The sequence below is a fragment of the Triplophysa rosa genome, linkage group LG2, assembly GCF_024868665.1.
Source record: "Triplophysa rosa linkage group LG2, Trosa_1v2, whole genome shotgun sequence".
Taxonomy (NCBI): Eukaryota; Metazoa; Chordata; class Actinopteri; order Cypriniformes; family Nemacheilidae; genus Triplophysa; species Triplophysa rosa.
The window spans coordinates 8981417-8996791 of record NC_079891.1 but is presented as its reverse complement, the minus strand read 5'-3'; the positions used below and the strand labels follow the sequence as shown (position 1 = coordinate 8996791).

The 15375-nt window shown below is 41.9% G+C and overlaps 1 protein-coding gene across 2 annotated transcripts in view; it reads right to left on the bottom strand.

The window, feature by feature from the left end:
- flrt1a (fibronectin leucine rich transmembrane protein 1a) overlaps positions 1-11348 on the bottom strand; it is an 89665-nt gene extending 78317 nt beyond the window's left edge. For both annotated transcript variants that reach the window (XM_057321912.1, XM_057321906.1), the window contains exon 1: positions 10984-11348. The gene's annotated coding sequence lies outside the window, so the exon portion shown is untranslated. The remainder of the gene's footprint in view (positions 1-10983) is intronic.
- Between the last annotated feature and the right edge of the window lie 4027 nt (positions 11349-15375).

Here is a 15375-nt window from a genome sequence, read left to right as displayed (position 1 = left end):
CTTGTTCTTGTTTTGTCTTTTTGATATTATTTATTAAAGCCCCGCTGTCTGCGTTTGGGTCCTCTGTCCTCGTCTCACCACCCGTCGTGACAGAATGAACCAGCCACTACAGGACCCAGCAGACAGAGGGATCGTAGCGGGAGGGGTCGAGGCCGCCGGACTCCCTTCCAGGGTCGAGATCGCCAGGCTCCCTTCCAAGGTCGAGGCCGCCGTGGAACAGATCCAGAGAAGGTACGTGAGAGTAATTTTTTTCCCTTTTTGGGATGGCACTACAAGACGTTGTTCGTTTGCAGAGCGTAGGGATCTGGCGGGTACGTAAATCTGTATTAGCGAGTGAAGATATGTGGTGGTTTGTAGGCCAAGAGCAGAGCTTTGAATTTGATGCGAGCGACCATAGAGAGCCAATGTAACTTGATGAAGGGAGGAGTGACGTGTGCTATCTTCATTAAAGACCACTCTTGTCGCTGCATTCTGGATCATCTGCAGAGGTTTGGTTGTGCAAGCTGGGAGTTCAGCCAGTAGCGCATTGCAAAAGTCCAGTCTGGACAGGACAAGAGCCTGGACTAGGATTTGCGTAGCATGCTTGGACAGGAAAGGTCTAGATTTCCTAATGTTGTAGAGCAGAGGTTCCCAAACTAGGGCCCGCGGGCCAAAGTTGGCCCGCTGAGACTTTTATTTTGGCCCGCGATGCCATATATGACAAGAGGGGAAAAACGGCAATCATGCAGATTTTCATTTCTAATTTAACATAATATTTTAACATTTTACATGACATGTTTTTGAGTGACAATAACGTACGTTAAAATTAAAGGATTATTTATGATTAAGCGAATTTGACTCTTATTTACTGTGCATGCGTACTGTGACTCGCAGAAACGGCGCGCTTTGCGACAAGGAACGTTAACATTAATAATGGAGAGGGGGCGGCAGTGGCACACTGACAAGAGACATTTTAAAAAAAATTGGCAAAACGATTTTCTTTTTACTGAGGTTAATTCAAAGGCAGTGTGTCTAGTTTGCAAACAGTCAGTCGCTGTGCTGAAAGAGTACAATATTCTTCGTCATTATGAAACAAAACATTTTTCAGCTTTCTCAAAGTACAGCGGCGAGGCGCGAAAGCAAGAGGCTAACAAGCTGCTTGCTAAACTTCGATCGGAGCAGAGTACACTTCTGCGTCCTTCGTCAGCTCAAGAAAGTGCCACACGGGCCAGCTATCAAATTTCTGCATTAATTGCTAAAGGTGGAAGGGCCTTCGCAACTGGAGAGTTTGTCAAAGAATGCCTTGCAGTAGCTGCAGAAGCAGTATGCCCCTCTCAAATAAGAACATTTTCGCAAATCAGCTTGTCAAGGAATACCTTTACCCGACGCATAGTGGACATGGCAGAGGACATTGGTGAGCAAATCAAGGCAAAGGCAGCAGCCTTTTCTGCCTTTTCAATAGCTTGCGACGAGAGCACAGATATATCTGATTCCGCACAGCTGTTGGTATTTCTACGTGGAGTAAATGAAGATTTTGAAGTGACACAAGAGCTTGCTGGCACCGAGACTCTTTCAGGGACTACTAAAGGTGAGGACCTTTTCTTTGCCGTTGAGCGCGTGTTAAGAAAGAACGAATTACAATGGAAGAATATGGCTGGAATTACAACTGACGGAGCCCCAGCAATGGTAGGGAAGAAATGTGGCCTTGCTACGTTGGTGTCTCAGAAAGTCCGTGAGTGTGGGGGGAAAGTCGTGAAGTACCACTGTATTTTACATCAAGAAAAGCTATGTGCCAAATCCATTGGGCTTGTTGATGTGATGCGTGAAGTCGTCAAAATTGTCAATAACATAGGCTCCAAGGCGCTGACTCACCGGCAGTTCAAGGTACTGTTGGACGAGATGGATGCGCAATATGGTGATGTGTTGTACCATCAGGAGGTTAGATGGCTGAGCCGAGGAAAAGTTCTCAAGAGGTTTTTTGATTTGCTTTTGCTTTTCAATCATGTCAAAGCCTTCAAACAAAAACTACTGCTGCTCAAAAGACATCTCTCAGCAGGTAGCATTCATAGTTATAGTATTTACTGTTTATCCAGTGGTATCAGCTGTATTATTTTATATATTTGTTAATAAAGCGAATCATTTTTTTTGATAAAGTTCTTTTAACTTGTTTATTAATTATCTTCACTGTCTTCTTTTTGCTTTTTTGTCAGTTTTTTACTTGTTTTTACATACCTGCATATCATTCACTACTACATGTCTCTCACTGTTCCCCCCCCTCTCTCTCTCTCTCTCTCTCTCTCTCTTTCTCTCTCTCACTCTCTCTCACTCTCTCTCTCTCTCTCTCTCTTCTATCCTTAAATTCAGGTATATTGGCTCATTTTCCATGTCTTAGAGAGGCAGGCATGATGAAAGAAAAGGTACCCGAGTACGATACTGTTCTCAGCAACCTTATCCAGGAGTTTGACCGTCACTTTGAGGACTTCAGACACAGTGCCGCTGACTTTGAATTGTTTTCTCAACCCTTCACCATCAGTGTGGACACAGTCAGTGATGATCTTCAGATGGAACTAATTGACCTTCAGTGTGATTCAGAACTCAAACACAAGTTCAGGTCCCAACCTTTGATAGACTTCTACAAATGTGTCCCAGCAAACAGGTACCCAAAAATGTGCAAACAGGCACAAGTGATGCTGTCTCTGTTTGGCAGCACCTACCTCTGTGAGCAGACTTTCAGTCTGATGAATTTGAACAAGTGTAAACTGAGAAGCTCACTAACTGACTCTCACCTACATAATGTACTGACTTTGTCAGTAAGTCAGCTACAGCCCAATTTGGAAACACTCTTAAAAAATAAGGACCAGCTTCATGTATCTCATTAGAGGAGACTGGCTGCACTGCTATTATAGCTTGATTAGCTGTATTAGGAATTGATTTCATGTGCACTAAATGGCACTGTTTCTCAAATTTAATTGTTCTTTGTATTTGTGACTGTTTCTGTGTTTTTATTGTACACAACTTTGTACATGGCACTGTTTCTATGTTTTGAATGTACTTTATATAGTGTACATTGTAAGTTATTGAATATTGAATTAAACCTTGGAATATGAACTGCATTCATTATGCAAATCACAGAGTAATGTATTTACTTTATCTAATGCTAAGAAGTCATAAATAAATTGGAAAAAAACGTTAATTTATATATTATACAGTTTGGTATAACGTCAGATTTTTCGGCCCACAGCCCTCAGTCAAATTAAATTTTTGGCCCTTCATAGGAAAAAGTTTGGGCACCTCTGTTGTAGAGCATCGGTTCCCAACAGGGGGGTCTGGCCCACAAGGGGGCCTTAGTGAGCTCTGTGGGGGGTCGTGTCATATTTTGAAAAGTGTTAAGCAGTGAGCATTAAGGAGATCGATCACATTACATTAGCAAATTTTATCCATGATCCCCTGGCTGACCAAACAATTGACAAATTTGTAATTTGTCCTCCACAAAAACGACCGAGTCCCACTGCTTCGTCTACAGCAGCTGATAGTAATGATCCAGGCATACTGCAACCACGTGAGGAAGCTCCCACCAATTCGTGTCGCAGTGTTAGCAGTGCTAGCAATACTGGAAAAACGAAATGCAGGAAATACCAAGATAGTTACCAGAACTATGGTTTTATTTCAGTCCCTGTCCTAGCCACAGTGCATTATCTGCACCAAAGTCCTTGCTAACGAATGCATGAGGCCTTCCAAACTAATGAGACATTTGCAGACAACTCATCCTCAATACCGCGACAAGCCCAGGGTATTTTTTGAGCGCAAGGCAAAAGAATTGACACACTCGCAAAATGAGATGATGAAAGTCACAGCTATTGACAAGAAACTTTTAAAAATACCGTATACAGTTGCTGAAAAAATCGCCAAAGCAAAGAAAGGGCATACAATTGCAGAAACTTTGATTTTGCCATGCGCAACAGAGATTGTCAAGGAATTATTTGGAGAGGATAAATCAAAACAATTGGCTAAGATACCATTATCAAATACTATGTGATTATATGATTTATATGAACATTTTTTTTAAACTGCAGAAGTGAAATTCTGAATTAAAAGAAGTGTAGACATGATCGCTCATGCTTGCGCAGAAACAGTCGCTAGCCAGACATAGGCAGTGTTGCCATGTCTACAGTGCTGCATTGTTCCGGCTTCGTTTGTTACGCAAAACTGGCAACCCTCAACACAGCGATGGGAATCCACAGCTCAGATGCGGAGCTATAGTGTGGCCACACAGCAATCAATTGTCCTGCAAATGCTGATCATGTTTGGAAGATAACTATGGAGTTTAAATGGACCCTAAACTCACGCGCATGGAATCCGCGCACAAACGCGCATAATGATAACCACGCGCGGAAAGCTGCTCCGCGATGGCGCATTTCAACTCCGCGAGCGAGCAGAACAGTATCCGCAAGCGGAAAATAATCCTCCCGCAGGCGCATTTCTGCTCCACAAGCAAAAACTCATTCCGCGAGCAGAGGCTTTGACGAGCGCGCACGCGATTCTCTCTATGCTCTCGCAACTGCTCAACACTTGCTCGCTCGTTGAGTTGACTTCTGAGACTTTGGAGGTGGGACAATGCATGTTAAAAGTTACCAATCAAATGAGGTCTCCGCGCATTTGATTGGTAACTTTTAACATGCACTCACCTATATGCAGTCACCTACAGATTACATGTCTTACTACCGAATGATTAGTGTATTACCTTGCCTTAGCTATATGTTAGTGTTTTAACAAGTGACATTTTGATTTCTTACGTCTGTCAACAAAAATTATGCTATATAATATAGCAGTTAAACTTACATGTCATGTATGACCTATTTAAAACATACTATAATAATATAATTAAATGTCTCCTGTAGTCATTAAATTTGAGTTATCTAATATCTGTTTACTGGCATAGCCCGTTTTAATATTTTCAAAACAAATAAAGCAAAACAAATAAATTATTTAAATTAAATTTTAGAGAGTACATCATATTGTAATTTATAATAACTTGTGCTTTGAGTTATACTGTTGTAGCCATTTATTAATTCTCATTTTATAACAATTTCATGAAAATTATTAACAATACAAAAGCAATTATGAATACACATGAAAACAAACTATTTATTCTAACTTCCTGTCAAGATGCCAAATATGTAAATCCAAAGCCAAGGGCATACATAACACCAATACACAAATCCTTTTTATTGCAATGTAAGAAGTTCCACTCTCCTAAACAGCATGTTTGGAGTTTGATTGGATAATAAGAACAAATAACTGGCCATTGTGGCCAAAGCGCTCCGTTTGATTTTTCCGAGATCTTCTACTCTTCCCTGTCGAACCCGGAAGCTAACCTTACCCACTGAACCATTTCTGAATTTGAATTTGAATTTGAATTTGAATCTGAATCTGAATCTGAATTTGAATTCGAATCTGAATTTGAATCTGAATTTCTGCGTTTTGAATTTTTCTATATTAAATTTAAGAAATTTCAAATTCAGAACTATATTGAATGTCAGGAAATATTCAATTTTGTGCAATTGCACTTATCTAAAATTCAGATTTACAAAATTCAAATTCAGAACTATATTGAAGGTCAGGAAATATTCAATTTTGTGCAATTACACTTATCTAAAATTCAGATTTACAAAATTCAAATTCAGATTGTTTCGTCATATTTCTGGCTCCATATTCCATATACAACTGACATAGACAAAAAAAGATAATGAACGGTTGAAACAACTGATACGTCAAACACAGAACTCACGAGACTCACTGTCTGAATCCATCAAATCAGTTACTCAAAACACCTCAGAATGTAAGTGTGCTCAGGCCATTTAGCAAGAGTGGTAAGATTTAGTCTAAATAATTGACAGTATTTACAGTTTAATGTGCGCATGAATGACCTATTTGAACAAATAAGAGGTTGTTTTCATCTCTCTCCACTGGCTACCGGTTGAAGCCCGTATCAGATTCAAGTCACTAATGCTTGCTACAGGACTATCATTGGATCTTCACCGGCATACTTTCACACCCTCCTACACCCCATCAAGAACCCTGCGTTCAGTGAATGAGCGCCGTCTTGTATTGCCTTCTCAAAAGGGCAGTAAATCGCTTTCCCGCTCATTCTCCTTCACAACTCCTTCCTGGTGGAACATTCTTCCTAACTCAGTCCGGTCAACCACATCTCTCACAACATTCAAAAAATGACTTAAAACCCATCTCTTCTGTGAATACTTGACAGACAAATAGTTAAAAAAATAACCCTCTCTCTTTCTCTCAACAGGCATTGATCTGGCTTTTGTTGAAATTAGTAACTTTTTATTAGCACCTATTGTATTATTGCTCCTGTATGACATATCGCTTATTGCTCCCTGAACTCTCTGTAAGTCACTTTGGATAAAAGCGTCTGCTAAATGACTAAATGTAAAATGTAAATGTTGTTAAAGCCACAATATGGAAGAATTTTGTTATGAAATATCCAAAAATCACTTGCACAGTGTGATATATTTCATGCAGTTGTGTATTTACATTATCGCAAATGTTCCCAAGAATGTGCAAATCCAGAGAAATTCCTATTTAAAATAATGGCCTGTCCCTTGTATTTGTCGCATATCAGTGACTTAACATCCGGTGCGCCGCACTACCCTCAGTTTCCGGTTGTAAAAACTACGGCAACACGCAAATGCGGAAGTGGTTATACAGCATCTGGGACGCAGCATCTGTTGTTCTGTTATTATGGATCACGATTACTCTTTGGCGAGTAAAATAACCCAAAAAAGTGTAAACGTAGGCCAAATGAGGCAAGCAGGTTTATGGACAAACAAAGAAATAAAACAAGGATTAATATCGGCATGGCGTTTTCTAAATGGAGAGAGCTTCGCGACCAACTTGGACTCGACAGAGACTCTGCTCTCGCATGTGTTTTAATAGACAGGTAAGCACTTTTTTTTTGTACACTAAATACTCATGCACAGATTATTTTTGAATAGTTATGAATGCAGTTACCCTATGAAATACAGTATATGTCGCACAAAAATATGTAGCCAATAACATTACTTGTAAATGCTGTGGGTTCGTTCCAATTTACTTTTTAAACGACGACTGTATCACTGTTTTAAACATGTAAAACTGTGTAGCATTACGCTACCAAATCAATTGACAAAGTCCAATATCAGTCGCGGGCTAACGTAGCATTACATTCCACGTTTCTTGCAAGCTAATTCATTACGATGACATACAATAAAATTAATTCATTACCTTGTCCGTGAACATGATTGGCGATCTCCTTATGCCTCTGGATGGTGAAAACGACATGTCCCATAATTCCACTCTCCTACATGACGTCATTTAGCTTCGCCTTTTGTTGTTGTTTCGAAAGTGCGCCATCTAGCGGTCCAAATATTCCATATTGTGGCTTTAAGCTGGCTGTACGCTTACTAATGAACCATCTTGTGTATGCAAATGATTTGCTCCAAGTAGTGCTGGCTGCCAATAGCCACTGAATATATACTTTATATATACAGACGTGCTCAAATTTGTTGGTACCCCTCCACAAAAAAAACGGAGAATGCACAATTTTCTCTGAAATAACTTGAAACTGACAAAAGTAATTGGCATCCACCATTGTTTATTCCATATTTAATAGAAATCAGACTTTGCTTTTGATTTTTTATTCAATAAAAATGTAAATAATAAAACAAATGAAAATGTCATGGACAAAAATGATGGGACCCCTAACCTAATATTTTGTTGCACAACCACAAACGTTTTATGTAGCTCTCAATGAGACTTCTGCACCTGTTAACAGGTAGTTTGGCCCAACTGCTCCAGCTGTCTCAGGTTTGATGGGTGCCTTCTCGGGACTTCAAGTTTCAGCTCTTTCCATAGATATTCGATAGGATTCAGATCAGTACTCATAGAAGGCCACTTCAGAATAGTCCAATGTTTTGTTCTTATCCATTCTTGGGTAATTTTAGCTGTGTGTTTTGGGTCATTATCCTGTTGGAGGACCCATGACCTGCGAATGAGACACAGCTTTCTGACACTGGGCAGTACGTTTCGCTCCAGAATGCCTTGATAGTCTTGAGATTTCATTGTACCCTGCACAGATTCAAGGCACCCTGTGCCAGATGCAGTAAAGCATCCCCAAAACATAACCGAGCCTCTTCCATGTTTCACTGTAGGTATAGTGTTCTCTTCTTTGAAAGCTTGATTTTTCGTCTGTGAACATAGAGCTGATGTGACTAGCCAAAAAGCTCCAGTTTTGACTCATCTGTCCAAATGACATTCTCCCAGAAGGATTGTGGCTTGTCAATATGAATTTTAGCAAATTCCAGTCTTGCCTTTTTATGTTTTTCTTTCAAAAGTGGAGTCCTCCTGGGTCTTCTTCCATGATCAAAAAGGGACGGATGGTGCGATCAGAAACTGACGTACCTTCACCTTGGAGTTCAGCTTGTATCTCTTTGGCAGTTATCATTGGTTCTTTTTCTACCATTCGCACTATCCTTCTGTTCAATCTGGGGTCGATTTCCTCTTGCAGCCGTGCCCAGGGAGGTTGGCTACAATTCCATGGACCTTAAATGTCTTAATAATATTTGCAACTGTTGTCACAGGAACATCGAGCTGCTTGGAGATGGTCTTGTAGCCTTTACCTTTACCACGCTTGTCTATTATTTTCTTTCTGAGCTCCTCAGACAACTCTATCATTTGCTTGCTCTGGTCCATGATCAGTGTGGTGCACACAATGATAGCAAACAGCACAGTGTCTACTTTTCGCCGGTTAAATAGGCTGATTGACTGATTACAAGATTGGAAACATGTGTGATACTAATTAAAGAAACAAATTAGTTTGAAATATCACTATAATCCAATTATGTATTATATTTTCTAAGGGGTACCAACAAATGTGTCCAGGCCATTTTAGAATATCTTTGTAGAATAAGCAATAATTAATCTCTTTGCACAGCTGCTTTGCTTTATTCTATGACATACCAAAGGCATGCAAGTATACATGATACAATAGCTTTTAATTTCATCACTCTTAAGGAGGAATGAAGCATTATTTCAATGAGCTGTAAGGGTACCAACAATATTTAAATATGAGGTCAAATATGATTTGCAATACAAACTTGTTTTAGGATAAATTTAGGGCAAAAAAGGAATAAGGACCTGAATTTTTCATATTTTTATCTGCCAGTGTAAAAAGTAACATTCAATTACTGATGACATGTATGATAATGTGGACATATTGTATATACACTGACATATACATAGACAAACTATGTAGTGTGCTATCAGGGTTTAAGAGCCTAATGAAAAAGTCTAGCACAACCATAATAGACTCTCTCTCTCTCACACACACACACACACACACACACACACACACACACACACACACACACACACACACACACACACACACACACACACACACACACACACACACACAGGCTTTGGTTGACTATCCCCGTGGGGACAGTCCATAGGCGTAATGTTTTTATACTGTACAAACTGTATATTCTATCCCCTATCCCTAACCCTATCCCTAAACCTAAAGATCATAGAACACTTTTTGCATTTTTAGATTTGTAAAAAATATTGTTCTGTACAATTTATTAGCTTTTTTGCCCCTGGGGACCTCAATTTTGGTCCCCACGGTGACACGAGTCCCCATGTGTTGGTGTGTATTCAGGTTTAGGTCCCCACCGGGATATACAAACATGAACACACACACACGCACACCATGATATTACCAGAATGATCAGTGTTGGTGTTATATTATTGATATATTTTAAACGTAATATAATATACTCACTCACAGACTTTTGACTCACAAGAAAGAAAATCATGCGTGTTTGCAACAAAGTGGGAATGATTAAGTAATCAAGGAATTTTCAGTTTTAAGGTAATGAGCAATGTTTATAAACAATTAATGTACTGACTGGTATCCAACCATCAACTGTAGCAATGTTCGTGCACTGGATGAGATATTAAGAGCATTACATACAGGTCGGATCCTCATTTATACAACCGCCACCAAATTTCCAAAAGCTTACTATGAACGGATTAGTCATCCAAAAGCACAACATAACAGCCGTTTCATCCCGGGTGCGCCTTAAAATGATATCTCTTAGGACCTATTAAAGGCAAATGCCTTGTGTTGCCATCAGACAGCAGAGCATTCTTCTCATATGTTCAGCGCTTTGTAAAACGATGACAGCATCGTTCAGAATTTAATGATGCTTCAGCATCCGCTACCTGCTACCGTGACCGCGCTGACTACAGCTCATTGAGCACTAGGTGCCGCAAGCCGCATTAATGAAAAAAAAACAATCTTAAAACAGGCTATAGACAAAGACACCAAGAGTGGAACACATGTACGTTAAGCTTTACTGTCAGGTTACACGTGCACAACATAAATGATATTTACCCTGTCTGATATCACTACACTGTAGTTCACGAGATCCTACACCTGCACATGCACAACATTAATTCCTGTTAAACTTATGTCCCTACATCAATTAAAAATCAATGGGTGAGTTCTTAAAAGGACGCGTTGCTGCCTTCAGAAACAGCATGACGGAGAACAATGGCGTGGAACAGAACGCATTTTAACCTGACAAGCCGCCTTTTGTCAGACGCGATAAAAACGTCCCCCTGAAGCCTCTCTGCCATATACAAAATAGATCAAAACAGCGCAGATGTAACGCAAGAACCCGCACTTCGGACCGTTCTTTCTGTGATGCTTTTCCAGCTAAGCAAATCTGATATTGGTCATAATTCTGCAAAAACAGAGCTAACCTAGTGAAAAGTCGAAGCATCACGCTGTACTTTCCCTGCTGAATTCTGACAACGCTAAACGCGTCTGTTTTCGATTCGCATGAATTCACACAGCGAAGCGATTGCATGTGATGGGCAGCACTGTTTAAAAACAGCTCATACCCAATACATTTACTGACGAACTATACAATGACACCTTACCTTTTTTGACTGTCTATCTGTCCACCCATGCTTGAGAAAACAGAAGGCTTTGTATTTCCCCAGAATTGCAAAGTTCCACTCGTTTCCATCAAACCAGGAGAAGAAAAAACAGTAATTTTAACCTACTGTCAGTCAGTCATGGTTCAAATCAAACACCCCGTTTTGATCTCGCCCATTCATCTGATATTCGTCTGATATCCACTATCGTTTTTTCTTTGCTACAAAATCCGCCCCCTTCTACGTAGCAAAAAACACCACAGTTAATGAATTATGCGTGCGTATATATCGCGTCGATAAAAAAACGTAATCGCCCTTAAATGCATGTTTCCCGAGTCTCTGTCCTCTTCTCAGGGCATCACTTTTCCTTGTTAGTCTGAATGCACAATTCACGCTCGGTTCAGAGCGACATGATGACTGATTCGTGTACGAATCGTTCTTTTCAGTCGGTTCTTCTGAATGATTTCTTCGGACAAACGTTATACTGGAAAAAGACAACTAGTTTTTGGAATAAATGTTGTCAGGTGGAGTCATCAACAACTTTTTAAACAAAAAGTATAATAATAAATTAGTATAATAATAACTAGTTTGAGACTAAATAAAAGTGCCGTCAAACAAGCTAACACTCATCTCATTTCTAAAAAAAAAAAAGAAACTAAACAAGATTCTCAGAAGTAAAATAGCAGTATTAAACTTCAACATAATCTGCTAAACAATAAATTACTCCACTCCTTGTGGGGACTGTGGGAACACACGAGAAATTAGTTGACTTTTAAGTGTTGACTCAAATGAATCGAATCTTTAAAACGAACAATCCGCAAATGAATCAGATTTCTTAACATCACAGACCATGCTGTATTGTCTCATTCCTGTCAGTTTGATTCGCCTGCCATTTCTCAGCGATGTCAAGTAAAGAGTGTTTTAATGCCTGTTCATCGGACTGGATAGAGCAGAAGAGAATAAAACAGGTGTTAAAAATGTGTGGATTTTTTATACGAACTTAGAACAGCAGGTGAAAGCGAGTCTTCCACAGAAAGGAATTTCTTTATTATGAGCCTTATAGAAATATTATCACAGTATGGTTATCTAGGTAAATCAATATATTGGATGACAAAATTCAATTAACAATGCAGTAAGGCTTTTTATTCAAATCATCAAAAAGGTTGTAAAACAAATTCATTTATTAATACAAAACAACAACAGTAATGACATTATAATTGTAATGATGAACAGTCAGGTCGGATCTAAATGCAAACAGTGTATTTAATATAAACGTAATATCCAAGGAACACAAAAGGCGGAAACCAAAGGCAGAGAACAAGGCACAACGAACACATTACAAATGAACAATACCGGACAACTCACACATGAAACACAGGTACTATATATACACACGATAACAAGACACAGGTGAATGCAATGATGGCTGAAGAGTCCGGGCAAAGGGTTATGGGAAATGTAGTGTGAAATGAAAGTCCAAGTGATGAGGTGAGTGCCCTCTTGTGGAGCACGAGGGCACTGCGGCTGACAGACGTTACATAGCCCCCCCTCTAAGGGCGGATACAAGATGCCCCAAAAGAACAGTTCAGGAGGGCGGAGGAGCGGAGGCGGAACAGGGGGCGGGATGGAGTGCCAGGCCTGTGAAGGGGAACTGGACCTGGGCCGCGGAGCAGAGGCGGACCTGAGTTGTGGTCAGGCAACCAGGGAAGTGGACCTGGGCCATGGTCAGGTGGCCAGGGAGGCGCTGGCAGGGCTGGAAGCCACGGAGGCGCTGGCTGCACCGGACAGGACACTGGACTGGATACTGGACTGGACACAGGACTGGATACCGGACTGGACACTGGACTGGACGCTGGCTGCTGCACCAGCTGGGACGCTGGCTGAGTCGCTGGCTGGAAGGCCGGCTGGAACGCCGACTGGAAGACCGGCTGGGTGGCCATGACGGATGGAGACTCTGGCTTGGCGGCCATGACGGCTGGAGACTCTGGCTTGGCGGCCATGACGGCTGGAGACTCTGGCTTGGCGGCCATGACGGCTGGAGACTCTGGCTTGGCGGCCATGATGGCTGGAGACTCTGGGTTGGCAGCCATGACGGCTGGAGACTCTGGCTTGGCGGCCATGACGGCTGGAGACTCTGGCTTGGCGGCCATGATGGCTGGAGACTCTGGCTTGGCGGCCATGACGGCTGGAGACTCTGGCTTGGCGGCCATGATGGCTGGAGACTCTGGGTTGGCAGCCATGACGGCTGGAGACTCTGGCTTGGCGGCCATGACGGCTGGAGACTCTGGCTTGGCGGCCATGATGGCTGGAGACTCTGGCTTGGCGGCCATGACGGCTGGAGACTCTGGCTTGGTGGCCATGACGGCTGGAGACTCCCAGGACAGGACCTTAAGAGCAGGCTCTGGCAGCTGGGCAGCAGGCTCTGGCGGCTGGGCAGCGGGCTGTGGCGGCTGGGCAGCGGGCTGTGGTGGCTGGGCAGTGGGCACTGGCGGCTGGGCAGCAGGCTCTGGTGGCTGGGCAGCGGGCTCTGGCTCCATGGCCTGCGGAACCTGAGGCCTACTGCCCCCCCCAAACTTGTTTTAAGGGAGACCTCCTCCTCTACTTTGCCAACAATGAAACGGGCACCACCCAATAACAAGACCTGCTCCGCAAAATGTTGAAAGCTCCCTTGAGGATCAAAACTGGAAAGTTGAGTTCTGAGGGGTTCATTGAGGCTGCAACGGTAGAAGACCTCTAGTGAATCATCTGGAAAATCTTATTGCTGAGAGAGGTCCAAAAAGTCCTGGGTGTGATCCTCAAGGGAGCGATAGACCTGGCGTAACATTAGTAGGCGAACTCCTACTGGATACTCTGTTGCTAGATCCATAGCGGTCCGGTATTCTGTAATGATGAGCAGTCAGGTCGGATCTAAATGGAAACAGTGTATTTAATATAAACGTAAAATCGGAACACAAAAGGCGGAAACCAAAGGCAGAGAACAAGGCACAACGAACACATTACAAAATGAACAATACCGGACAACTCACACAAGAAACACAGGCACTATATATACATACACGATAACAAGACACAGGTGAATGCAATGATGGCTGAAGAGTCCGGGCAAAGGGTTATGGGAAATGTATTGTGAAATGAAAGTCCAAATGATGAGGTGAGTGCCGTCTTGTGGAGCACAAGGGCACTGCGGCTGACAGACATTACAATAATTAGTGATGCTTTGAAAAAGTATAACTATTGTTATTCGAACATACATACTTCTTATAATTATTCTTGTATAAAAAGAATACCGCCAAAAGATCGCCTTTGAGGGATCGTAGATCCGAGCGAGGATATCGTAGAAACATGAAAATAATACATGATTTGAAGGGGTTTTCAGGCTCTATAAGAACATCACTCAGAATGGGGTGTAAGATGCACCCCTGGGGTGTGAGAGCCTCCCAAAATTTCTGTATACTTATAATGGCGCCCATAGACTCCCATTCAAAACCTACATACCTATATATTCACACGTTATTTTTTCGCTTTGGACCCATGAATGACTACATCAAATCGAGCGGCCCATTGAGGAATGTTGTGTGGTGACTTTTGGAAGCGATCGGGTCGAGGGGGTGTGATAGGGGGGCGATTAAAAACCCGAAAAATCCCATTGACTTAACATTGCGCCCAATTTTGACGGGTCGTAGCTCCGAGTGAGGATATCGTAGAAACATGAAAATAATACACGATTTGAAGAGGCTATCAGGCTCTGTAAGAACATCACTCACAATGGGGTGTAAGTTGTACCCGTGGGGAGTAAGAGCCTCCCAAAATTTCCCAATCACAGGAAGCATGCCCATATAAGGCGTAAAACGTCCCGTGTTGAATATCTTAGCAGTACAACCACTTAGAGACAAGGGGGTGGGCTCATTTTACTCAGGCTACCAATCAGTGGCATGATCAGTATGAAGTTATTAAGCCACGCCCATAGCAACCATTTACAGCAACCTAGCAACCGATCCCATAGACTCCCATTATAAAAAGTCCATGTGGATATCTTTGCAACACAGTGTCGTAGAGACAAGGGGGTGGGCTCATTTGACTCACACAACCAATCAGTGTCACAGGATCATCTTGAAGCTATTAAGCCACGCTCATAGCAACCATTTACAGCAACCTAGCAACCGAGCCCATAGACTCCCATTATAAAGTTCATGTGGATATCTTTGCAACACAGTGTCGTAGAGACAAGGGGGTGGGCTCATTTGACTCACACAACCAATCAGTGTCACGTGATCATCTTGAAGCTATTAAGCCACGCCCATAGCAACCATTTACACCAACCTAGCAACCGATCCCATAGACTCCCGTTATAAAAGGTTCAGGTGGATATCTTTGCAACAAAGTGTCATAGAGACA